Here is a 27,154-nt window from a genome sequence, read left to right as displayed (position 1 = left end):
CTTTACAGCATCGGACCTTGCTTCTATCACCAGTCACATCCATAGCTGGGTATTCTTTTTGCTTTGGCTCCATCCCTTCATTCTTTCTGGAGTTATTTCTCCACTGATCTCCAGTAGCATATTGGGCACCTACTGACCTGGGGAGTTTCTCTGTCAGTATCCTATCATTTTGCCTTTTCATACTGTTCATGGGGTTCTCAAGGCAAGAATACTGAAGTGGTTTGCCATTCCCTTCTCCAGTGGACCACATTCTGTCAGATCTCTCCACCATGACCCGCCCGTCTTGGGTTGCCCCACGGGCATGGCTTAGTTTCATTGAGTTAGACAAGGCTGTGGTCCTAGTGTGATTAGATTGACTAGTTTTCTGTGAGTATGGTTTCAGTGTTAATATTTCATAAATAAGTATTAATACTTTATTCTGCAACTTTTATCATAGATAAGATGCTTTTTATGTGTCTCATGAAATCATCATATATTTCTTCTTTGATCTAATACTAAAATGAAATACATAGATACAATTTTTCTGACACTGAACTATCCTTTCATTCTTGGCATAAATACTACTTAATCAATATGTACTTTTTAGGGAATTCCCTGGCAGTCCAGTGGCCAGGAGTCAGTGGTTTCACTGGCAGGGCCCAGGTTCAATCCCTGATCAGGGAACCAGCCAAATAAAAAAAGTACTTTTTAAAACATACTATTGGATTTGGCTAGCAAATATTGTATTTAGAATTAATGCACCAACATCCATAATGAAACAGATATATGCTTTTCTTATCTTGTATCTTCCTTATCTGTCTTTTATCTCCATTTTCCTTGACTTGATAATCAAGATTATAAAGCTTTGTATAAAATGAGCTGGGCAACTGGGCAGCTCTTCTCTTGCTCTTTTTTTTTTTTTCATTTTCTGAAGCAACATATATAAAATAAATACTATTTGTCCCTTGAAAGTTTTGTAAAATTCCATTGGAAAACCATCTAAGTGAGGGAGCCTATTTTGGTAGAGAGGTTATAATTTCTTTTTCTTTTAATCATTATATATACACTCACATACTTTATAAACCTTGTATTATGTGAATGTGTAAGTTATACAGAAAATTATACACACACCTTTTAAAAAAACAGAGAAGTAAGACACCATCATGTTTTTAAATTCATACAATGCAGTCTGTGCCGAATATCTTCCATTTGCCCATCCAGACCCTTTCCCATCCTGCTCTGCCTCAGGAGGCTGCCCCGTATAGACATGTTGCCTAGATTCTAGCTCCCTGACTATTAGGCAATCTGCAGTGAGAAATCCAAGAGAGGGAGGAGAGCATTCATGCCCCTGTTGGGCTTGTTGCCCAAAGGGCTTGTGACCAAAGTCACAGCCCTTCCCAAGGTAGCTGTCCCTCCTCCACTCTTTGTCTCTGAATTCCAGAAATTGCTCCTTCTCTTCATTCTTTTGGGCCTCAAGGTGTTAACAGTCCCTGCTGCTGCTAGGTCTGGGATACTACACTAATTTTTGTGGTTTCCCAACACCTCATCCACATGTTTGTAAACAGTCTCTTTAGTAACTGTTTTGATTATCCTAATTTGAAAGTACCATCTGTTTTCTCCCAAGACCCTGATATGGACATGAAAAGAGAAAATCCAACTCCAACTCCAACAGATTAACAATTATTAACAGTTTGGTGTATATCCTTCCAAACACAGAACATACTTGTGACATATATTACACCAAAAGCATGCAGATAAAACACAGACAATGAGAACTTGTTTGGAAACGTGAACATTTCTGGTTGCTATTGATCTCGTCTCATTTTTTTAAACTCTTTCCTTTCTTGGTCCCTATAATGTTTCACAATTCTAATATTTGTTTAATCTGTTTGACAACTCTACCTGTTTCCCCTATGGGCTTATCTTCCCTAGTGGATAAGTAGTAAAGAACCCAACTGCAATGCAGGAGACATGGGTTTGATCCCAGGGTCAAAAAGATCCCCTGGAAAAGGAAATGACAACCCACTCCAGTATTCTTGCCTGGGAAATCCCATGGACAGAGGAGCCTGGCGTTGAAAAAGAGATACGACTGAGTGGCTAAACAACAAAATCTTCCATTTAAGTGTTTGGATTTTGTCTGAATGCAGAGTTCCAAAGAATTTCAAGGAGAAATAAGAAAGTCTTCCTAACTGAACAATGCAAAGAAATAGAAGAAAACAACAGAATGGGCAAGACAGCAGATCTCAAGAATATCAGAGATACCAAGGGAACATTTCATGCAAAGATGGGCACAATAAAGGACAAAAATGGTATGGACTAACAGAAGCAAAAGATATTAAGAAGAGGTGGCAAGAATACACAGAAGAACCATAAAAAAAGATCTTAATGACCTAGATAACCATGATGGTATGATCACTCACCTAGAGCCTGACATCTTGGAATGCAAAGTCAATTGGGCCTTAGAAGCATCACTACAAACAAAGCTAGTGGAGTTATGGAATTCCAGTTGAGCTATTTCAAATCCTAAAAGATGCTGCTGTGAAAGTGCTGCACTCTATGTGCCAGCAAATTTGGAAAACTCAACTCCAGGCCACAGGACTGGAAAAGGTCAGTTTTCATTCCAATCCCAAAGAAAGACAATGCAAAAGAATGTTCAAACTACTGCACAATTGCACTCATCTCACACGCTAGCCCACCAGGGCTTCCCTGATGGCTCAGAGGTTAAAATGTCTGCCTCCAAAGCGGGAGACCTGGGTTCAATCCCTGGGTCGGGAAGACCCCCTGGAGAAGGAAATGGCAACCTACTCCAATATTCTTGCCTGGAGAATCCCATGGACAGAGGAGCCTGGTAGGCTACAGTCCACCGGGTCTCAAAGAGTTGGACACGACTGAGCGACTTCACTCACTCACACGCTAGCAAAGTAATGCTCAAAATTCTCCAAGCAAGGTTTCAACAGTACGTGAACCAAGAACTTCCAGATCTTCAAGCTGGATTTAGAAAAAGCAGAAGAATCAGAGATCAAATTGCCAACATCCACTGGATCACAGAAAAAGCAAGAGAATTCCAGAAAAACATCTACCTCTGCTTCACTAACTATGCCAAAGCCTTTGACTGTGTGGATCACAACAAACTGTGGAATATTCTTCAAGAGATGGGAATACCACACCACCTGACGTGCCCTCTGTGAAACCCCTATGCAGGTCAAGAAGCAACAGTTAGAACCGGACATGGAACAACAGACCAGTTTCAAATTGGGAAAGGAGTACGTCTAGGCTGTATATTGTCACCCTGCTCATTTAACTTACATGCAGAGTACATCAAGTGAAATGCCTGGCTAGATGAAGCACAAGGCGGAATCAAGATTGCTCGGAGAAATATCAATAACCTCAGATATGCAGATGACACCACTCTCATAGCAGAAAGCAAAGAGGAACTAAAGAGCCTCTTGATGAAAGTGAAAGAGGAGAGTGAAAAAGCTGGCTTAAAACACAACATTCAAAAAACAAAGATTATGATATCCAGTCCCATCACTTCATGGCAAATAGAGGAGGAAACAATGGAAACAGTGACAGACTGTGTTTTCTTGGGCTCCAAAATCATTGCAGATGGTGACTGCAGCCATGAAATTAAAAGACGCTTGCTCCATGGAAGAAAAGCTACAACAAACCTGGACAGTGCATTAAAAAGCAGAGACAGGAGAAGGAAATGGCAACCCACTCTGGTATTCTTGCCTGGGAAATCCCATGGACAGAGGAGCCTGGTGGGCTATAGTCCATGGGGTTGCAAAGAATTGGACATGACTGAGTGACACAGCAGCAGCAGCATATTCCTAAGATTGTACAGGTGTCGCCACTGACTCCAGCTGTTTCCATCACCCCCAGAAGACAGCCCTACCCATTTGCAGTCGCTCCGAATTACCACTTCCCCAAACCTCGGGCAACCACACTGTGTTCCTATGAATTGGCCTATTCTAGACACTTCATATAAAAGGAATTATACAGTCAAAAAAAATAAAAAGCAGAGACATTACTTTGCCAACAAGGGTCCGTGTAGTCAAAGCTATGGTTTTTCTGATAGTCATGTATGGATGTGACTGTAGGATCATAAAGAAGGCTGAGCACAAAAGAACTGATGCTTTTGAACTGTGGTGTTGGAGAAGACTCTTGAGAGTCCCTTGGACTGCAAGGAGATAAAACCAGTTAATCCTAAAGGAAATCAACCTTAAATATTAATTGGAAGGACTGATGCTGAAGCTGCAATACTTGGGCCACCTGATGTGAAGAGCTGACTCATTAGAAAAGACCCTGATGGTGGGAAAGATTGAAGATGGGAGGAGAAGGGGGTGACAGAGGATGAGATGGTTGAACAGCATCGCTGGCTCAAAGGACATGAGTTTGTGCAAGCTCTGGGAGATGGTGAAGGTCAGGGAAGCCTGGTATGCTGCAGGCCATTGCATCGCAGAATCGAACACAACTGAGTGACTGAACAACTCTTCTCTCACCATCTTCTCTCTCTGAGACTGTATTCCCCACAAAGCTTCAACTATAATTACAAGACAAATGATTCCTAGATCTCTGTCTCTAGTCCTGATTTCCCTCCCAAGTCCCTCCATTTTCATCACTCTCTGATAGCTATCTTCATTCAACCTGAGGAAACTAACAATGCCGATACAACAGGATCAAAACTAAAATCACATCTTTTCCACTAATTCAGTTTCTCCACCTGATTTTCCTCTTTCTACTCCTAATACCATCATTCTCCTTGTCATCCCAGCCCAAAATTTGGTGACATACTTGGTTCTTTTTTATTGCTTTCCATCACTTCTACTTTGACAAATTTTAGCAGCTCCTACAGCCACACTATTCATCCAATATTAATCTCCTTGTTTACAGTCACGACAGCCAAATTCCAGTATGAGCCTCTTATCCTGGAATCTTATCACAGACTTCCAACTTAGCTACCCACTGATAGTTTTTCCTTCCCTCATACCTAGCCTTCCAAAAGACTGACAACCTAATCCTCCTTAAAAAAAAAAAAAAAAAGAACATTTCTATTTTCTAAATTAAAAAATAACTGCCCAGTATTCCCCAAATTTAAGTATTTCATAGTTTATATTCAAGTATCTCTACTATATGACCTTAAACTGATACAAGCCTTCATTTCAACACCTCCCCTATACTCCTATCATGGAGCTTTAATATGCTCTTTTCTCTTCCTCATATCCTCTGCTGTTTTAAATCCTTCAAAGTCCAGCTCAAACATTACTTCCCTAATGTGCCCCCCTTGGAACATGAATCATATTAATTGTATTCTGCTTCACACTGCATGTGTATTGTCTTCTTGTTCACCAGATTAAAAGTTCCCTGAGAACAGGGGCTACTTCTTAATCATTTTTGTTTCCCTCATAGCACCTGTATAACCCCTTTACAGTATTGGCGGTCAATAAATAGCAATTCTTATGTTAAATCAATGAAACCAAATCATCAGAAACTAAGTTTTCTTTCCTTTAATGAATATTTAGAAACCACCTGCTTTTTGGTTTTTTGGTTGCTGTTTTTAATAGTTTTTCTTTTTAAATTTTATTTATTTTTGGCTGTGCTGGGTCTTCATTGCTGCATGGGCTTTTATCTCATCACGGTGCACAGGGGCTACTCTCTAATTGTGGTACTCTGGCTTCTCACTGCAGTGGCTTCTCTTATTGTGGAGCATGGGCTCTAGAACGCAAGAGCTCAGTAACTGAGTTTCCTGGGCTCTGGAGCACAGGTTCAATAGTTGTGCAGCACCAGCTTAGTTGCTCCACAGCATGTGAGATCATCTCAGATGAGGAATTGAACCCATGTCTCTCACATTGGCAGACAGTTTCTTTACCACTGAGCCACCAGGGAAGTCCAATAGTTTTTCTTTTCAAATGCATACATACCTATACTCTGTAAGTTGTCTATTCTGAATTCTTAAAAGATTGTAAATTCTATAAACTACATACAAGAAATGAAATCCAACATAAGGTATGGCTGATCACAACATGATCCATGTGTTTTTGTGTTCAGTCACTCAGTCTTTGCGACCCCATGGACTGTAGCCCTCGAGGCTCCTCTGTCCATGGGGATTCTCCAGGCTAGAATACTGGAGTGGTTTGCCAGGCCCTCCTTCAGGGGATCTTCCCAGCCCAGAAACTGAACCCAGGTCTCCTGCATTGCAGGTGGATTCTTTACCATCTGAGCCACCAGGGAAGCCCAAAACTGTTGCATGGTCTCTAACCAAAAATAAGTGTGACTTTGGCACAAGTCAATCTTTCTTTAAAGAAAGAGTAGAATAAGAACTCTGGGCCTTTAACTGAAAGACTATGTGGTTACTTCCTCTTTAGTGACACTACCGTCCAAACCTACTTGAATGGAATTATTCTAATTGTATTTTTGTAGATAACCAGTGCAAACAAAAAATAAATATGGTACTTGTGGCTGTCAGAAATTCAATGTGTTGAGTGAACAGCTCAGCTTAAAAGCTACATTATGAAGTGTTATATAGTATATACATAAAAGAATAACTTGTAGCTTCAAAGATGGAATGGCACAGGTGGCTGAAAAATCTGTTTATTACTTCCGGGTGAAGAAAAGATTGAACATTTTCCTGCCTTCATTCCTTCCTTCCTTCCTAAATTCATCCTACATGCTGATCATTATGGTAGGCACTAAGGGTATCCAGTAGGATAAAGACATGAGCCCTTCTTTAAGAGAGAGACACAATTAGAAACAAATGATGAGAAAATAATCTAAATGTAAAGTTTGTGCCAGGTATAGCAGCAACACAGAAAAAGAAAAAAAACTGTTAACAGTTTTATCCTTTAGAGCCTTTGCTAGTTTTTCTATAAATTACTATACAAGATCATTCACCAGACAAAACCAAGAAAAAAGAATATTTTACAAGACTTAAATATTTGAATAATGGCTATATTACTCAGAAAACTTCAGTTCATTTAGGCAAATGATGAGATCACTGATCTTAAAATTGAAGAAAAGCATATAGCATTGTAGGAGAAGGCAATGGCAACTGATTCCAGTACTCTTGCCTGGAAAATCCCATTGACAGAGGAGCCTGGTGGGCTGCAGTCCATGAGGTCGCTAAGAGTCAGACAGGACTGAGCGACTTCACTTTCACGCATTGGAGAAAGAAATGGCAACCCACTCTAATGTTCTTGCCTGGAGAATCCCAGGGACGGGGGAGCTGGTGGGCTGCCCTATGGGGCCGCACAGAGTCGGACACGACTGAAGCGACTTAGCAGCAGCAGCATATAGCATTGTAGGGCCTAAAAACAACATACAATTGCAAGTATTTAAAAGTGATGGCTAACTAATAAGAATCAACTTACAGCACAGGTAATTCTACTCTGTAATGGTCTATATGAGAAAAGAACCTTAAAAAGAGGGGATATATGTATAACTGATTCACTTTGTTGTACACCTAAAACTAACAAAACGCTAAAAAAAAAAAAAAAATCAATCTTGCGCACATGCTCAGTCATGTCCAACTCTTTTGCGACTCCCATGGACAGTAGCCCGCCAGGCTTCTCTGTTTATGGGATTTTCCCCAGCAAGAATACAAACAATCCTCCTCCGGGGAATCTTTCAAACTCAGGAATCAAACCCGTCTCTCCCATGTCTCCTGCACTGGCAGGCGGATTCTTTATCACTGAGCCATCTGGGAATCCCTGTAAATCAACTAGATGCCAAGAAAAATTTGTTTAATAATTGTACTTTTACCATTAAAAAGGTGGGGGGGGCCTAGTCATAATTATTTTCTGTAGTCAAGAGGAAAAAGGCCTGTTTACTTCATATTTTAACAGAATGCTTACCTGCCTGAGATTTCTTATCTCTGAGCTAAGCAAATCATTTTAATTTCAAGCAAAGTCACAAAGCATTATTTCTCAAAATATGTATTTAATTAACTGCTTATTTACTGGGCTTTTTCCTCTCTAAACCGTGAGCTTCTTCTAGGACAAAGACTATTTCCTATTCATCTTTATATCTAGGGCCCAAGCACAATTCCTGGCACTTAACAGGCAATAAATACTTATAAATGAAAAATGTAAATACAGAATTTTAGATCCTTTCCAGCTCGCAATATTAAAGTTTTTAATGCTCATCGTTTGCATACTTCTTTTTATTCTTCTACTGATAAAAACAAGGGGGATATTTCTAAACAGTCTAATTTGTGGTTTACTGGTGATCCAACAAACTAAAGCCCCAAGAATTACTGTGTGTGCCCTCAGTAGCTAAGCTGTGTCCAACTCTTTGCAACCCCATGGACTACAGCCCTCCAGGCTCCCCTGTCCATGGGATTTTCCAGGCAAGAATATTGGAGTAGGTTGCCATTTCCTCCTCCAGGGGACTATCCTGACCCAGGGACTTTAATTCTCAAAAAAAAAAAAAAAAAATTAAAAAGGAGAAAGGAAGGATTGGAGGGAGGGAGAAAAGAAATCTATTTATATTTCAACTCAAAACTGTACGCTTCCTGAAGATGTTCCTCTTGCTAGGTAACTGAGACACCTTGAGCAAATAGAAAATGGCATACATGGCCCTAAACTTCACTTAAAATGATTGTATTTATTATTTATATTTTTATCCTCACTTTTGCTGTAGCTGCCATGAATGGCTTGGAAAATGCAAAATATGCTAAGCAAGAAACACAGCCCATACCTGAAGAGTTAGCAGTTGAAAGGCACAAAGAGGTAGAATGGATTTAAAAGCCTCTTGAAGAACAGCCTTTTGCTGCATAGATGCCAGGCAAGACAGTATGTGGCAGGAAAAGAGTTGGGGAAACTGCTTTAAAAACCTATTAACTAGGAATGTGAAAAAGCAGGGAACAATTGGGAAAGGAGGGAGGTGCTCACTGCTTAAAAGGCTTTTAAATGTGACTATATTTTTGTTGGCTTTTTGCCTGCAACATAAAATGAGGATGGTGTACAGAATAGCTAGATGGCTGCTGAAGGTGGAATGAATGGAAGCTAGGCTAGGGAGTCAAGGCCTAATTTTGAGATGCCACTATGGACTGTGTGCAGCTGTCAAGACCACTGTCAGCAATGGCTTAGTGAAGTAAACACAAAATTCAGTCAGCCGGTTCAATCACCCTTTCATTCTTGTGGTTTTCTTGATCCGTAAATATTTCCCTATGCGGTCTTTGCAGCAGATAACAAGGAGTTAACAAATTAGCCAGCCAAACAGGCAGGAATGGAGAAAAGCCACAGAACTTAGAATTGAACAGCTGACAGAAGATTCTGCAGGTGTGAGATGAGAATCAGCTCTGCATTTTCCATGTAGCACAATTTTCTCTGTCTGGGCTGTGGCCTGATTTTCTGGCCCCTTCAGAACAAGCTGAGTTATAAAGGGGAGAATTCCAGAGGGCTTTGTTCTATGATCTTATGAACTCTAACTTACTTTAGAAAGGAAGCAATCTCCTATGTTTAGACTGATAATATTACACGTTGTAAGATTTTAGTTTTATATTAGGAAGGAAAATACTCTAGCTGCCATCCTACTTAAATAAGAAATGGTGGATTAAACTGCATAGCACAATGAATCATTCCCTGCAATTGGGAGTCATGGGGCAGCCCACACATACACACACAACACGTGTAAGAAAGGGGATCACTACTTGCAATGAATATGTAAACATCACAACAAATAATAAGGTCATAACAAAGTAGGTAAAAAGGAAAGAAATGGACTGCATTAAAGTGTATCTTTCTAATGTACTACTTTCTAATATTCTTCTAATCATTCATTTGCTGGTAATGGACATTCAAGGCTAAACTCCACACTGCGGCAGTTCTTCTAAATCTTTTTGACTGATAGTGGTAAAATACACACACACATATATATATACACACACACTAATTACATAACACATTAAAGTGTTCAATCTGATGCCTTGCTTAACAAAACATTCCACTGTTTCCTTCTGGGGTATCTAAAAAAGTGATTGTGCCTGATCAGATTGATAATTAAAGAATTAATTACGCTTTACACTGGTGAATATGGCCTACCAATCCAAACCCTTTTGACCAAACTCTGCTTTTGGAATAAGGATAGAAAAACTCAGCAAGCTCAGGCTTTTTTCTAGATAGACTCTGGGAAGGACAGGTAAATACCTTTAGTTATCAACATTCAGAAGTTGATACCTACTATTAAATCTCATTTTGGATCTTCTCTTTCCCCAAAACCTACTTTATGTCCCTATAATCGTATGTTTCTAATTTCTTCTTCTAAAACAAAAATCCTATGATTTATACCATAAAAGATTAGCTGCTTTCAGATACGCTGCCCTTACTGAGACCTGAAAGTCTCCCCAATCCAAAAATACATTCCTTTTTTTGTGAAGGTATAAAATTTTATCATTAGAGATTTTAATATTTAGGGAAGTCATTGTCCCTTCCCTAAATGACAGATTCAATTTCAAAAACAAAAAATTAAGCAAACATAAAAATAAAAACTATGTGTACTACAAATGTAATTTTTAATTATCTATGGGCCAAAGATCAGAAAGGAATACAGAAAATTTAAGTTATTTACATTGTTAGGTTGGTTGTATTATAGAGGACAGTTTCCTTTTAAACTTTCTCTTTAATGTGTTTTTAATAAATATCAGTAAGGAAAAATTAATATCACTTTTAAAGACCAGTTCTGCTTGATTGCTATACCTAACCGTTGGAGCCTAAAAAATAAATACATAAAATTTAAAAATAAAAAACATAAGATTAGTCTCAATTATATACAACTAGATGTGGGGACAAAAACACAAAGCAACAAATATTCATTTAGGATTTAATGTATAGTATATTTATTATGGGGAAGACGTTAATGAGTGATACAGAGATACAAAAATGACACTAAGATCTCTGCCCACCTTCTCCTTCAGTAACAGCAACTTTGAAGAAAGAACACAATGTTATTACCAGTCATTAGTATATTAGGTTGAATCTATTGGCCATTTGTTTCAGATTTTGAAAAGCGGAATGGTAGGGTAAAGCTGGGACATTACCTAGGAAAGATCAGCCAGGATTAAGATACTTAATGAAGGAAGATGAGGGCAGTGGGTACAAACAGAGGAAGTGATAGCAACAAAAGAGGGAAGATGAGAGCATGCTGACAGCGTACTCTCTATTTCAGAGGATTGATCAGAGTTAGCTGTGGCTTTGAGCAAATAATTTTCAACATATAAAATGGACCCTGAAAATGTATTATTCCTATCATTTAAGGAGCACCAAGTAATTAAGGAGGGATATTTAAACACAAGTGTACGTTTATATTCACAATATAAACTCTGAAATCATGTGTATTTCATTTAAACCACCACTGTAGTGAAGACTCTTTTAATCCAACCATTTTGAAGCTCATTCTGATATCTGATGTTGCAGATATCCTTGTTCTACTATTCTGTCCCAAATGTTCAAAACAGGACGGGAAAAAAAGTAATATCCTTAAGGAGTGGAATTCATCATTAAAAATAAAGTATTTTCCAAGTTTTTGGGGAAATGGGTTACTTTCTCTCCCTCTCTCATTCCAGGCATCAAACTATATTGACTTTTACTCAATGATAAAGAAATACGGCATCAAGAAGTGTCAAGAAAATTCACCTTAAGAGACCTCAAAACAATACTACTAAGCAATTGTTTCTAAATGTTTGTCTCTCCAAGACTAAGTTCTTACAGCTGATAACTCTCTTTAGGAAGTGCTGACACTCACAAGGCCCTAAATTTTCATTTGGTCCCTAATACTCTATTTGGTAATCAATATCCTCTTTTACTCTTCCCAGAAACCCCATAAGCCTTATTCTTCATCAGTATCACATTTTTCTTTTCATGGTCTTTTATTTTTAATCCTTCCTTTTGGGCCAAGTTGTCTGCCTTTTATATCTATATTTATTTTCCCTTCTTTTCTCATTTGACCCTTTTCAGACCTTTAGATTATAAACGCTGACATTTGTGACTCATTTTTTGCCAAGGCAGCCTTTCATGAATAAAATTTCCCTCCTCCACAAGACTGTTCTAAGCAAGCATAATTTTAAGCATCCACAACTACTGTCCAAATAGAGATTCACTTCATTTGATTCTTCATGTGCTAAATCAAACATATTTAAGAATATGACTTCCTACTTCTGTTCCTTTTCAATATTTTCTCTGTGTCTCCTTTATTATACCTTTCTATTGCCATGTGGAAACTTTAGCTATCCATGGTCTAGTGTGAACTGTACATAGGACAGTGATAATGACCTTCTGACCCTACAGTTCTTCCTGGCTGTGGGTAGAATTGATAGCACTTTTTCAATTTCTCCCTTGTCTTTGCTTGAACATACTGGAATTACAACCTCTGACAGAGGCAACATCCCTTTTGTAGTGGAAACAAAAGGAGTGTGTAATGAATTGGTTAAGATCACATTGCATGTTTAGATGATGAAATCCAACTGCAGCTCAATTCCTTCATTTTCTCTAGCTGGGCCTGGTCTTTCAATAAGACATTATTGACTGGCATCTTCCCCAGAACAGGTGATTCGGAATACAGTCTTGCTGCTTCGAGTTCTTTAGACTGAAACACAACAACTGCACAGGTCAAGGGAATCAGATATGAGACAATAATTCCCAGTATCTTAGGATGAACACTCTAGATGATCCATACCCAGCTGGCATTAAAAGAATGAACAGTCCTTGAATTTATATGATGTGCCAACCCTTTCAAATTAACTTTAGTTACCAAGATGGCAAGATGTGAATTTTAGTTTTATATGCCATTTCTCTGCAAAATTCTAGGACAGAGAAGTTCTATGGCAAGGAGAGTGGAGAAAGGCAATTTTTATAATTCATCAATACAGATTTCGCTATACTGACATTATAAAACAAATTATTAATCTTTATGACTATGGAATCAATATCACAATTATGTGGTATTAAAATCTATCTTTTTATCATAAGACATATAACACCTTTGGTTGCTCTGAACAGCAAATTACTGGCCTCTTTCTGCCCTCCCTCTTATTTAACTTGTACTTTTCTTTTTCTAACTTAATCTTTTTACAAAAAAGCACTTAGAATTTTTCTTTTCAAAATGGCATAATACCAATATTGGCTGCAGAAAATATTTAAAATGTGTGTTTTTCAAAGAATGATCAGATCACTTATTCATCTGATAAAAATGACTATATTCATCTCAATTATTTTTGCCAAGGACTGTAACACTAATTTTACTCTTTCTAAAAATTAAAATGGCAAACAGTTTATATAAGGTGTTGATAATTACCTATATTATTGTACTGCTGTGACAGATGTTGGCAAAAAAAGCCTAAAATGCCTACAGCTGTGCACTCCATGACATCTAGTTTATACTCAGACAGAAGGCTAACAGATGTTCTGAACTGTCACTTTGCCTAAATGTTTTTAAAGTCTAAGGACCTGCTTTATAATTCACCAGAGTCTGGTTTGGTTTCACACAGGTCCTCAGAATTCCCATCTGTGACAATTAGTTTTAAAGACATTGACAAATCAACCCGTGTGTCTTCCCTCTTCTTTAATAAACAGGCATCCGTTTATATATGGACTGTGGATTGTAAAAGCTGTTTTTATATACATCCTAGTTGTTAAGTTCTTTCCTTAACATAGATTTTATTGGGCTACCAGAATTCATGAAGCTCTGTTTTGAGCTGAGTGGATGGAAAGAGCCAGGAAATCACCTATTCTTTTCTTTTTGCTAAATTTCATGCACCATGAAAGTAAAATGTTAACTATTTCCAAAGACAGTTTTATTTTTTCTAGTGAATAAAAGTGTTTTATTTCAGTATTTTAATAACTCTGCTCATAACAATAACTATTAATTGCACAGCCTGTTAGGATAATGAAAGAATAAAATAAATGGCATTCACAAAGCAAACAGCACATCTTCCCCTGCCTGACAATCTAATACTTCCTCTTCCCAAACATACCTTCAGATCCTTCATACAGAATTACTGCCCCGTGCAAAGGCCATCAATGCCTTATTTGCTGTTTCTCTTAATTTTAACAAGCTGGATTCCTGTAGTACACTTGCTTAATAGTTTAAACATTCTGTTAACAATCAGGTGTTTGGCCTATCCTGTTTCTCTCCCATTCTGTATCGAAATATAACTCCAAATAGTACATCTTTCTGGGTTTGTTTCTAAATTAGTCCCCACACTTAATTATGAGGATGAGAGGGATGCCTTATTCCTCTTTGTTATAGGCTAAGCTCTCAGTAATCCCAAACAAAAGAGCCAGTTCTGGAAGATATAGGATTTGCTAGCAGGATTATGGTCTCATAGATAATGATGTGCAGTCAGCAGAAGCGAAGCTTTATTTTAATTCAAATAAGCTAGTAAACAAACCACTGACAAGTCTGCTGGTGAGAGTAACTGGCTGCTGTTGCCACATTGGCAGCTAAATTATAGAAAATCTATTATACCCTGTTCACCATATGTTTAATTTAATACAAGATACAAATTAAACTATCCACAGTGCCTATTAAAATAACAATACTTTTTTATATTTGAATGTCTTAAAATAATTTCTACTGACCTTTTAAAGGGTGGTTTTGATATAGGTGATTATCGGGGGGGAAAGGTAGTTAATAGAAGGCAAAAAAAATTAATTGCCTTTGAGAAAATAAAAATATAAATGTTCACTGGCTTGCAGTTGTTAATAAGGTTAATTAGCAATCATGCGTTCTGTTATTACTATATTTCCCTCCCACCCTTTTCATTTCTGAGGCTGGAGTTTTAAGAGTGATACTTAGTTTGACCTGAGTCTATCCTCACGAAATCATACCTTGACCAAGCCAGCCTATGGGTAGCCTGATGCCAATTGAGACCTAAATACAGAAAACTTGCATTTAAACTGTAGGTTCAATTTTGGTATGGCACAGGAAAAAGACACAGAATTTTATATCCCTGCTTCAAATCAGTCTCTTCATAGCCAAAAGATCCTAAGGAGAGCCAGAATTAAGACCTTGCCTTCTAGAAAAAGGAGAGAAAAACAAACAAAAAAAAGATAAAATGACATACTGTTCACAGTTTCCACCTGAACCTGCAATAATCAGTAACCAATGGTGCTTGCTTGAGTCTATTTAGACTCAGTTAACCAGATTCTAAACACTGAGCTGGATCTTAGAATTATAGAGCTAGATTTCAAACCTAGATTAACTATTGCCACCTGTGTGACCACAGATATTTAAACCAGCTGGATCTTTCCCTTACTTTTTTAAAGAGGATAATTCCATTTTATAAGATTATGAAAATTAAATATGAGAAAGTTTCTGGTACATAATAGATGTCCATTAAAGGTTAGGTCCTTTCCTCTTGTTACCCTCAAACAAATAGAATGTTGCTCTTTTTTCAACAGTGAAGAAAGAATGTTGGAAAAATGGATTGGAAGGGAAGATATAAGTAGGAATTCTCCCTAGAATCAGTTTCCTTGGATCATTTAACTACTTTCCACAGGCAAAACTTCAAATGGGATGGTCCTTTTCTCCCAAAATTCACAATTTTTACTCTAAGAATGTGTCAGCAAATGAACTTATTTATAAAACTGAAACAGACTCACAGACAGAAAACAAACTTATGGTTACCAAAGGGAAAGGGAAGGGGGTTTAAATTAGGAGTTTGGGTTTAGCAGATATGCACTACTATATATAAAATAAACAAGGACCTACTGTAGAGCACAAAGAACTATATTCAATTAACTATAATGGAAAGGAATGTGAAAAAGTTTATTACTATATATAATGGAATTAATTTACTGTATATCAGAAACACACCACTGTAAATGAGCCCATTAAAAAAAAAATATATATATATACATAAAAAGAAGAATGTATCAGTAATCTACCCATACCAACTGCCCATCCTTGGGCCTTTGAAATAGAGAAGCAAAGAATAATCACCACATTCTGAGGTACCTTTTTAAATATTTACGTACATACAGCTTTTGCACTGGGTCTTTAAGGGTGTTATGGAGCCGCACTCCACCATTTCAGTTCAGTTACAAGCCTATCAAATCCAACTGCGTACTGGTAGTTACATCACAGAATAAGGTATATGTGTGGAGAATATCCTCAGTTTATGTCATTCTTGAAGTCCAGTAGATGGTGACACTATTTGAACTAAAACGCAAATTACTTTATCTTGGGAGCATAGTACTAGTTGACTATGCCAAAGGGACACAAAACAAATATTCCACTACCCTCAGAGGTTGAAAGACCAGAGACATTTCCATTTACTGAAACTCTAAAACTGATAAAGTTTTTTCAAAAGTCACAGATGTGTGGCATATCTTAAATGTTCAACACTTTTAAGTGCTAACACATAAACACAGAACATACGATTGCATGAATTTCATGTATCTCAAGAAAGTTTAAGGAGGCCATTGATGAATGCTACTCACAGGCCTTACTCCTACCTCCAACTTGCCTCTTAATTACAAAAACACATCCTTCTTAGTCCCTTCTTAACGTAAAACAAAGACTGGGGGATCCTCAGAGAGTTCCAGAAGTTTGAACACTAGTGGGGAGGAAGACCACGCCTGGCATGTGACCAGCGAGGAAGGAGGCCGCCTTGGAGCCTGCAGCCTCGGCTTCTCACCTGGGCCTCCCAAGTCGTGGCCGCGGACCCGCGAGCCGCCTCCCCTGGGAGGGTCTGCCCTCCGCTCCCGACTAAACGTCCCTGAATCCCTCGAGCCGTCGAGATGCCCACAACCCAGCCCCGGGGAGGACACCACGCTCTCCACTCTTCCTGGGCTGTGCCGGGCTCGGCCTCCACACGCGGCGTAGTGGGAATAGAACCAAACCCCCCATACAGTGCACTCGAGTATACGAGCGAGTCCCAACACGCTTGAGTCTAGAGTCCGGGAGGCAGGCGCGCACGTCCGCGCCTCGGGGCGACCAGCGTGGGAAAGGGTGGCCTGGAAAGCAGGCCTGCAGGCGACCCGGGACTCAAGCTTCCACTTACTCGGTCCGCGCCGCTTGTCCCTCGGCGGATAACCTCCGCCTTCCCGCTCGCAGCCGGAGACCGAGCGGACCCGGAGGCGGGGCCGCGCGGGGCCTTGTAGGCCGCGCCGGGAAGTACGGGCCGAGAGCGCGGGAAACGCGGCGGCGCGCGAGGGACGCTGCTGCTGCGGGGCGGGGGTTATGCAGCCCGGCAGACCGATCGAGCCTCGGCTCTCCAATGCGAGCGCGGTCGGGTCAGGCAGACTGGTCCCGCAGGGCCCCGCCAACTTAGAAGGCCGACCCGACCCAATGAGACTCGATCACCCACATTCCCGGCTGTCCTCGGGAGGAGAGGGGGGCGAGAAGTTTATTCTAGAGTCTCTGAAAACCGACGTTCCCAGCCTCTTCACACACTCGCGCGCGCTCCCGGGTTAGAAGCTCAAGAGCTTGGATTTTAAAACACGTTTCTCCCCGAGTCGTGTCCGGCGGAGGGTCTGCCTGGCCGCGCTCCCCTGTCCTTTTAAGTGCGCATCAAGTGGCAGGTTGGTGTGGCAGTGGTGGTTTATCTAAGTGAATAAATGAATCATGTCGGGCGAGTTGACGGGAGCAACACGTTCAGAGTCCCCTAGTGATTTGGAGGCACTCGCGGCCGTACCCTCCGCAGGCTGGGGAGGCAATCGCCCTCGGATCTGGCGCGGGCCGCTCCCATCCGAGCCCCGCTTGGCCGGCACTCGGTCGCCCGCCCGCGCGCCCGCGCCCGCAGAGGGTTCCCAGACCCAGCCCGCGCCGGAGGCTCCGAGTCCGACTTCTTTCCGTGTGGAATGGTAGAGCGGCCAGTTAGTGAATGATGGATTGCCTACGAGAGGGAGGCTAGTTTCCACGATAGCTGATGGCTAAAGCATGACACTATGCCATCCCTGTGAAACTCGTGATTTGTATGGTCATCAGTTCGCTGGAACACCCAGACCCTGATCGTGCGTAGTGTTTCCTTCTAAAATGCACTCGCCAATTTAAAACCAGGTCCCGAGTGCCCCTCTTGCTAATCCCCTCTGCCACTAAGTCCAATTAAATCCTCTCTTTTTAAAAATCTCTTCTCTTTCCTCCTTTCTTCCTTCCCTTCCTTCCTTTTTTTTCTTCTTTCCTTTCCTCCCTACCTCCCTCAATCTGAGTCGTTTTTGCTGAATGCAGCCTAGTCTGGTGGTGGGGGAGGAATATCCCCCCTCAACATCTCCCCAGTAGGGCTTTCTGCTTGTAGAGTTGGAGAGCTCATTTGGCCCCAAAGCACTTTTGAATAGTGAAGTTTCCGATTCAGAGGCACCTATAAACGCCCCTAAATAGTGCACACGTATTCCCCACCCCCTCCCCCCGTCAGAAAGCCGGCCCTGTAACTTAGAGTCGTTTTTGTGGTGTGTGCTTGCTCCAACGAGAGGGGAGCTGACCAGTCAAATTAGTTTGTGGATACAGAAAGGTTATTTTGCTTTTTGTTTTTTTTTTTTTAAGCAGTTTTCCAATTGAAGGCAGCTGGTTCTTGATTCCCTCACCTACTAAGGCAGTTAGTCACTTTCCCTTCATCATCACCCACTCCACATTTTAGTCATAGGCTGAAGTCTCCTCACATGTCAGATAGAATGAATTGCATTACAGCTTTTTAGACAAATTTTGGAGGCTTACCTACAAAACTGTCCTCCTATCCTTAACCAGAGAGAGAGTGAGGCCACCTGAGAGATTTTAAACTTCCTTTTGACTGGGATTGAATAGATTCAGTTGATAAAATATGTAAGGTTTACTCACCCTTTAGACACCTCAGGGTACTCACTGATGCCTTCCTAGCTTACAGACACATTCAGTCCCAAACCCCTCCCTTGGTGGAAAAAGGACAAGCAGTTCAGAATCTTCTTTCAGTTCATTATGAAAAGGAAAATAGCTTTCAGCAGGTTGGGACCTCCTTTATAAATTTTGACATTCAAAAAAATAGGACAAGGGAAGCAGGAAGAGATCATTCCTTTATTTCAGTGGATTACTTTTGTAGTGCAAAGTTATGAAACCCTGGAATAAACATTTTACATTTGCCCTCTCCCACTCCACCTTAGTTGGAGGAGGTGTTTCTACTATTGACTTTCAGTTTTGCATAATGCCCCCCCCACACACACACCTTTCCCCTGGTGAGGAAAGTAACACTCCTCAGCCTATTCTATTAAAGGTTGCTCTTGATTTACACTCTCCACTTGCTTGCTTCACCAAAATACACTTATACAGGCACATTTTTCTTGATCCAGAGCATGCAGAGAGGTACATAACTTTTTAGTATTGCCTTAACTTTCATTCCTTTCAAACTGATATTAAGGTGTTCATCCTGAGACATAAAATGAATTTTTGAGAAACAGCCATGTGGAATACTGTTTAATTTTCTGTTTTATTGTTTGTGTTTTTCAAGTTTTGCAGGAAAGGCTTTAATTAGTGTCTAAGTAATAGTCCCCAAGAATTCCTTATTAGATTATTTCAGACCAGTTGTAAACAAATAACATTACAGTTTCCAAAAGGGAAAGTAGAAGCTAAGATCAGTTCTGTCAAGACATTCATTTGAGTATTCATCTTTTATTTCGAATGGTTTGTAGGAAGAAAGGGAGGACTGAATGATGAAGGGGGCAAGAGAACCCAATGAAAACTTGTTTTTAAGACTAAAGCCATTTCCCCAGACTATTGTCTTTCCACAAGTGACAATACACAGAACAGAAGTCATGAAAGTGGATTACTGTCACTTTGGACTATTGGAGGCCCAGAGAGCCCTGGCATTAATTCCTGTAGAAAGGTAGAGGAATTTAGCCATCTTCTCCTGCACTTCTCCTGCGGCACCCTCATTGCCTTAGGGTTCAGGGCTCAAAGTTGATACAGACCTCAGCTGAGTCTAGGTGTCAGGGCTCCCCCTGTGAGGGGAAGCAGATGTTCTCTGTGGAACCAAGGGGGAAGCAGGGTGGTTATAAGAACCCTGAGGGCATGGGGCACTGTAGCAGCAGGGCTGTGGCCAACAGTCCCCTTGCAGGATAGCAATCCATGAGTCAAAGCTAACTAATAGTAAATGAAAGAGAGCCAAGAGTAGGACCCTTTGGGTACTAAAGACTAACCTCTAGTTTGTTCTAGTCCTCCCCCTGGGATCCCATCCTAGGTTTTCTGTGATTGGAGATCTACCTAGAGAAGAAGGGAAGCATAGTAGGAAAACATGCCTAACCCCTGTCCAACATGCACGCACGGGTGGAGCTTGCAGAGATCAGCAGACACATCTCAAGTCCTCAGTGATCTATGTGTCTGGCTTGTGCAGTTATGCATGGCCAACAGGGGGTGGGGGTTGGCAGGGAGGAAAGCCTGTTTCCCCCCCACCCCCCACAGTTACTCTGTCTGGGGCTGGTGTGTTTCCTCTTCCCCCAACCCTCCACCTCACCCCATCAGAACGAAACAGATTGAAACTCCATTGCCTTTGCCTGCATTGAGCCTAAAAACTCAGGATTTGATAAGGTTACTGCACCATTGATACAATTGCAGATTTTTTTTAAAGCTTCCTCAAAGAGACAGATGTTTGGGCTGATTAAGAATCGAGGAGGAAACCTGCAGCTGCACCAAGGAATAATCTATTGGACAAATATTTTAATAAAAAATATGAAGAGATCAGCCCGACCTTGCAAGGTCTTCTGCTTTAAAAAAATCTTTATCAAACCCCTATTCTATGGCTTCAATAAACAGAACCCATTACCTCACGGCATCTTTTGTTGGCCCCATACAAGAGAGAACAAAATGGTTATTCAGGGGAACGCTTTCGATTTTTATTGTGGGTAGCCTGCACAAAGAGCCGTGTTATTGTATTTAAAAGAACCATCTGTAGCAGAAACAATGGCATCAAATTATCTTTGAATACCCACTGAAAAAACATAAAGCTTTTTTTTTTATTCTTCTTCTGTACGGTGGGGGGATAGAGCAGTGTTAGGATAACTGACTTTTTTGTTGTTCTCTGGGTGCATTCTTCTCGCTCCCCCTCTCTCTCCCCCTCACCCTCTCTCTCCTCTCTCTCTCCCTCTCCCTCTCTCTCTCTCTCTTTTAAAAAATCAGCCATTTGGGGTTTTAAGCCATAAACGATTTTTCTTGTTGCAGGGGATTGCAGTGGCAAAGCTAGGCTAGGTCTTGGAGGCTGGTGTAAGGCGAAGCGGGTGAAGGCAGGAGGCTGATGGAGAGACTGGGGGGAAGAAAAGCCGAAATGGATTCATGGTGCCTTGGATGGAGGACGAGAGGAGAATAGCAAGCTCCTTCAACTCGTTCTGTCCGGTGAGAAGTGATCAAGCTTGGGCTGACAAGAGGCTCAGGGAGCCCTCACGTTCTTTTGCTTTTTTACCTGCCAATCAAACTGCTACAAGACAACACCCTGATCTGGCATGGACATGTAAGTAGCTTGCAACCCAACTTTGACATTCACTGCTAGCTCACTCCTCTCCGCCCACCCCCCCCAACTCACTCTTCCTCTCATTCTATTTTTTTTTTTTTTTTTTGACCTTTAAGAGATCTGGAAATACACTCTGTGTGGCAGTCATTTTACACAGATTTAAGTCTGAAGGCGTTAACTTTTGGAATTAAACACTAATTTTGATTTCTTTAACAAATGCAGAAATGAAATGACATTATTTTATTCTCTTCTGAGCAGTTTTAGCACTGAACATAATCAGTTGCCTTCCCTGGTGTGTGTTTCCTTTTCTATGAAAATGAAGAAATCTGTGAGCCCCCAGAGAGAAATGCAGAAATGAACAATTCAGGCTTCCATTTCAAAAATATTAAATTCTAACATTTCATCTCTACAAAGAATCTTCTCCATACCTAGATTACACAGAGTAGAAAGAGTGATTTGCGTCAAAAGGTATATATCATTAAGGGGCTGCTGCTGTTTTATCTGGCATCTTACTATTTTGGTGGTGGCTGAGGGGAAGGGTGTGAAAAGAGAAGGAAAGGGACATGGCGACACCTTGTTCTTTATGAGAGATTGACACTGAGGAGGCTAGAAAAGCAAGAGGGCAGGATAAGCCGGAAATATTACCTGAGAGAAGGAATTACAGAGCATGGCGAAGCTGGAAGCTAGGAGGGCTTCTGTGGGAAGTTGTGCGAAGGGGTGATAGGGCTTGCTCTCTGGTGCCCTCTAATGGCAATTTAAACCAACGTTTTACTTTCTCAATTCTACACAGAAAAGCAGCTGGGTTTTGTCGTTACCGTTGGTGGGCTCCCCCCCCCCCCCAACTCCCCGCAGACTTAGAAACTGTAGACTACTTGTGTAAATTAATTGTTTTCATCCTGGAAACTTATGTACGTGCCTTAAAATTATCAGTATATTTTCCTCAAACATTCGTCCTCTTCCAAAATTTTGTTAAGAGTAATAGAAAAGGAGAGGCTAATGGCAAACTGACTTATGGAGGGTGGCCCATGCCCAATTAGTAATTCGGGGGAAAAGATTTCTTTCCCACCTGAACAACATTCTGACTCTCTTACTGCACTCGAGAAATGCAGCGGGCTGGGGTGAGGAGGGAAGATTTGGAAATTGCAGATTCTGACATAGGTTCATTATAATACAATTTTAAGGGGTCTCTTAGGAACCTCTGTTATTTCGACATGAGGTGGTAAGAGGGCTTTCCTTCCCGCCTCCTTTTTCTTTTTCTTCTTTCTTTCTTTGCTTTTTTCCTTTTCCTTTTTTTTTTTTTTTTTCTAAATTTGGTAGATAAAGGTTAATCTTGGGCTGAATGATAGAACTATGATTGACAAGAGAAAAGGTGTTGAGGGCAGGTCGCGCTGTCTTATTTACAGCCCACTGCTTGCTGTAGAGTCTTTGTTAGGACTGGAAAGCTAATTTAGTGCTGATCAAAAGCACCACAGAGTTAAAGGACTGGTAATGACTGCTAATTTCATTTCAGCCTCATGCATCCCCAACTGCTGTAATTAAAGACACGCTATTTAAATACAGGTGAAGGTTTTTTTTTTTTTTAAGTTAGGGTGGGGGTGGGTGGATTACAATTTTATTTAGATTTCATCTTACACTTGGGTGTTATGTAGTCCAACATCAAAAAAAATTTTTTTAGAGTCGCTTCTTGTCATTTATACCTGGCTTTGCAGAATAGGCAACGTGAAGTGTGTCAATCACATAAAAGTCCCTATTTAAAGAAAGAAAATGGGTAAAAAAGGATGCAGAGGAGTAACTGTTTTGGGGGATTTAAATATTTGGGTCTCTTTTTTCCCCCTTCAAATTAATAGAAGGGCCTTCGAAATAGCTAAAGTATTTGAAACTTGGGGCAGGGTGAACAGGCCAAAGAGATCAGTGTCAGCTTTTTAAGTACTTCTAAAAAGATCATGTGAACAGATGGAAAAATATATTTTTAATTAAATAATTTCCCTCACACTGTAGCTGCAGTGTTGGCTCAGAAACCATGTAATTCCCCCACCGATAGGAGTCTCTTTATATAGAACATCAAAGGATAAAAAGCTCTACATTTTCGTAGTTGGTTAAAACTGATAAACCCCCGCCACACACACACACACATACACACACACACACACACACACACACACACACGCACACGCGCGCACACACACCCCAAAAAAGAATTTAGCCTTTAATCTCTTTTTATCCACGAAGACTAAAGCTCTGTACTCGACCCCGTGAGCGGCTCTCGCCTTCAGGGGCTAGAACCCGGCTCAGATGTGAAGCGGCGCTGAGCCGCCGCGCAGGTTCGAGCCCAGCGCCCCCTGTTGGACACAGTCGGAGCTGCGCAGCGCCAGTCCTGGAAATCGCTAGAACCTTGCTCTGGGGTTAAAGATAACACGCTTTATTACCGTCCAAAAAGGAGACGGGACCAGGAAACAAGTTCTTGTATCTTTGAAAGATAATATAAGTTTAATTCAACAAAACTAAAAGGAGATAACACAATTTTAATTCAATAAAAATAAAGACGAATCTATTCTCCCTCCTCACATCCTGCAGCCACATCCTGCCCCCGTTTGGGTTTGGTACTCTCTTTAAAGATTCAGCGAGAGTAAAACAGGTACAGAAGCATGATTTTAAAAAGAAAGAGAGAGAAAGAGGATTTTCCTCTGTAGCAGTGGAGAACCAACCAAAAGTTACCTCTCCCGTTCTGTACACATTAAAAACAAACAAACAAACAAACGAAGATGCTGTTGCGTGCTGTATTGATGTTGTCCACAGCATCTTGTTGCCCTAAGAGGTCCTTCACATGTAGTAACAGAGTCTCTGACTAAACGAAATAACTTGCTCCTTTAAAAATTTATTTTCAGAGTGTAATTAAAAGGCCAATCTCTTATTTGAATGTTTCCATTCCCCCAGACCAATCTTGATCAAACTTTTCCTTTTCCGGCTAGCGCTTAAATTCCAGGTATTCTCTAAGAAACAGGTTCCTGATACCTCTCCCTCTCTCTTCACCACCCCCCACCCCCACCCGGAGCTGTAGGATTCCAGGAAAGCTGTGCCGGCGGTAAAGAGTATTTTCTTTTGAAATTCAGCATTTTCGTTGACTAGGAATCCAAATCATCCTAGGGGAAAAGGAGTATTTTTTTTTTACACTTTCAAAAACTACCTGTCTACATAAGAAAGAGCTTTGACTTTTTCTTTGGTTTGGGAGTGAGGGCAAAGGTACACTTTGAAATCGTTCAGAAAGATAACTATAAAAATGACACAGTCTCTGAATTTAAAACAGTGGGGAAACATGGATTTGTTTAGGTGTTTAAGCTCAAACTGAAACGATGTGTGTGCTAAATGAACACACATGATCTCAGCAAGGTGTTTAGTGATATGGTTCTTGAGGACTGTACTAACAATTCTAACTTGTAGATAAAAACCTTAAGAAGTTTAAGGCTTGCTTGCTTGCTTTAAGTTTGCCTTTTGAAGGAAACTAGCTTAATTTTCATAATAGAATTACTTTTTAAAATATTTAATACTGTGGCTACACAAGTTGTTTTTAACGTTGATCTTACCTTTGTTCTCACCTCCCACAGTCATCAGATCTGAGATTGTTTTCGGGGAAATTGCTGTTGGGTGAGAGGAGAGATGTTTTCTCTCCCTGATTCCAGAATCAAATCTTGGTTTCTGTTTCTCAATACGTGAGTTCAGAAACAGTGGCAGAAAGAGATTCAAGGCTTTTATTCAGTTTTTACCTGGAATTCTATGGAAAAGACAGGCAAGCAGCCTTTCCCCTCCCCCCCCCCCCTTTGCTTCACTGAAAGTCTAGTCCCCATTACAGAAATATTAAGTCTGGGCAAACTTTCATGCCAACCTCGTTAAGGTGACAAACTGAGCTCTGACAGCCGCGGTCCAAGGCTGCCTAAGGCGTAGGGAGGCCAAAACCAGCAGAATCTTGGAGGTGACCAGCTAAAGGGGCTAGATATATGCTTGCTGTTCGGAAGTGATGTAGAATTTGCAAAAGCAGAGGCCGAGATTTAACACACACTCGCGCGCGTTGCCCCCCCACCCACCCACCCACTTCTGCCCCGCGGGGGTCCCAACCTACTGGGAGAAGTCTAGGGAAGGAGCTGCACCTGGCTGTGAGAGGGCAAGCAATAAGCCCCCAGATTCCCAGGACCCAGGGAGAAAGCACAGCCCCAAGTTTAGGAAAAAGAACTGAACAAGTGGGTGGCCTAGGCCTGGAAATACCACCCAGCTCTCCCAGCACAGTGTCATTGCTGTGGTTTCAGGCGGCCTCAGCCCCTGCAGGAATCTCACGCCCCACGCTGGCAAGCAGGAAAGCAGCCTCGCATCTTTGGGGCCTGGGGAGGAGGCAGCGACTGACTCCGTAGAAGCAGGAAAAGCCGCAACACTGGCAACCCGCTGCGTTTTCTCTGCAGGAGCCAAGTGCCCTTTGGGGCGGGGCGGGCATTTTTGGTCTCTTGTCCCAGTGTCCAGGCCAGTACCCACGTCTGTTGACTGAGCCCCCTGCTTTGTAAGTAGTCAATCTTGTCCGTTTCTGAGGGCGATCCAGGAGGATGGGCTAGCCTAGCTTTGGGCCCACTGGGTGCCAAGTCCTCAGACCCCTCTCCCCTCCATCTCTCACACCTTTCCTGGTGAATACAAACCCTCCTTCTGAAAGCCAGTATATGAGGCTCGGAGTTTGGTAGCTATTTGGGAGTGTAGAAAATGATTATTAAAACCAAGATTATAAGGATGAACCTTCATTTATTATTGTTTGCTCTTTTACTTTGTCTTTAAACTTTGAAGATCTTTAAGTTCATTTGATCCAACCCTGAGACAGACAGGGAACCAGGGAGAAAGTACAGTGCAGCTTGGGCAGGAGCTGGGGTATAGACAGATACTCACCTCTCCACCACTCAGTGGGCAGATAAGTGCTGCCAGACTGTGGGTCCTAATCCAAGGCCCAGCTGCTATGTGGGTTGCTGAAGGGTGTTGAAACTACAAGTACAACTTGACACCACTGAGCCCACAGTGCTTGTCAATAATCTGTGAATTAGGTGCAGAGATTGTCACCGTAGATCATAACAGTTTCTGAAGGACTCATTACAGCCTATCGTGTCAATGATCTTCAAATTAAGGAGAGGGGTGGGGCGGGAGGCAAAAGGAGTAAGGAGAGCCTGCAAAAAGGAAAGAAGTGTGGGAGGGGAGATAAAAGTCAGAGCCCCAGCTCCCAAGGAGCCTTTAAAGATTATCAGGCTAGCGATCTGAGAATTCCGTTGGGATGGATTTGGAAGCCCAACTTCATGTGAGCCTGAGCCAGGTCTGGAAGCAGGGGCGCTCGGGCTTGAGCAGAAGTGGGCCCCTGGGAAGGCAGACTCTTCAGACATTTCTTTTGAGAGCAGAAGAGCTTTGGGGAGAGTACTCCAGATGTAGAGGGGAGGCCTTAAAGATGCCAGTCCATCCAGTATGGGTGTGCACTTTCATTTACAGTGCTTTCCAGGGCTAGATGTTGCTGCAAATCTTGGAGCAAAAGTGGGTAACAGTTTTGTTTAGAGCTGATAGTGATTGTACGGTGTTTATTTGTTGGTTCTAATGGTTTTCTTTCAGTGTATTTTCATGGAAACAGGTGAAAGTCTTAATTCCTTTTCCTTTGATAGTACTCCTGTCCCTCACACATACCTTAATTAAGCAGATCTTTCTTCCCCCAACTTGCTTTTTGGGGTGTCAGATACCTCTGCCTTGTGAGGTTGTTGAGTTGTC

The 27,154-nt window shown here is 41.2% G+C and overlaps 2 long non-coding RNA genes across 2 annotated transcripts in view; one reads left to right on the top strand and one right to left on the bottom strand.

Moving 5' to 3' along the window:
- LOC129643830 (uncharacterized) overlaps window positions 1-17,114 on the bottom strand; it is a 94,893-nt gene extending 77,779 nt beyond the window's left edge. Inside the window, exon 1 of the long non-coding RNA XR_008710528.1 lies at window positions 16,979-17,114. This is a non-coding gene — a long non-coding RNA (uncharacterized LOC129643830). The remainder of the gene's footprint in view (window positions 1-16,978) is intronic.
- Window positions 17,115-17,528: 414 nt separating this feature from the next.
- The window catches only part of LOC129643834 (uncharacterized), a 45,817-nt gene continuing 36,191 nt past the window's right edge, over window positions 17,529-27,154 (top strand). Inside the window, exon 1 of the long non-coding RNA XR_008710534.1 lies at window positions 17,529-21,382. This is a non-coding gene — a long non-coding RNA (uncharacterized LOC129643834). The remainder of the gene's footprint in view (window positions 21,383-27,154) is intronic.

Source organism: Bubalus kerabau, chromosome 2 (assembly GCF_029407905.1).
Source record: "Bubalus kerabau isolate K-KA32 ecotype Philippines breed swamp buffalo chromosome 2, PCC_UOA_SB_1v2, whole genome shotgun sequence".
Classification (NCBI taxonomy): domain Eukaryota; kingdom Metazoa; phylum Chordata; class Mammalia; order Artiodactyla; family Bovidae; genus Bubalus; species Bubalus kerabau.
This window is presented reverse-complemented; position numbering and strand designations above follow the sequence as displayed.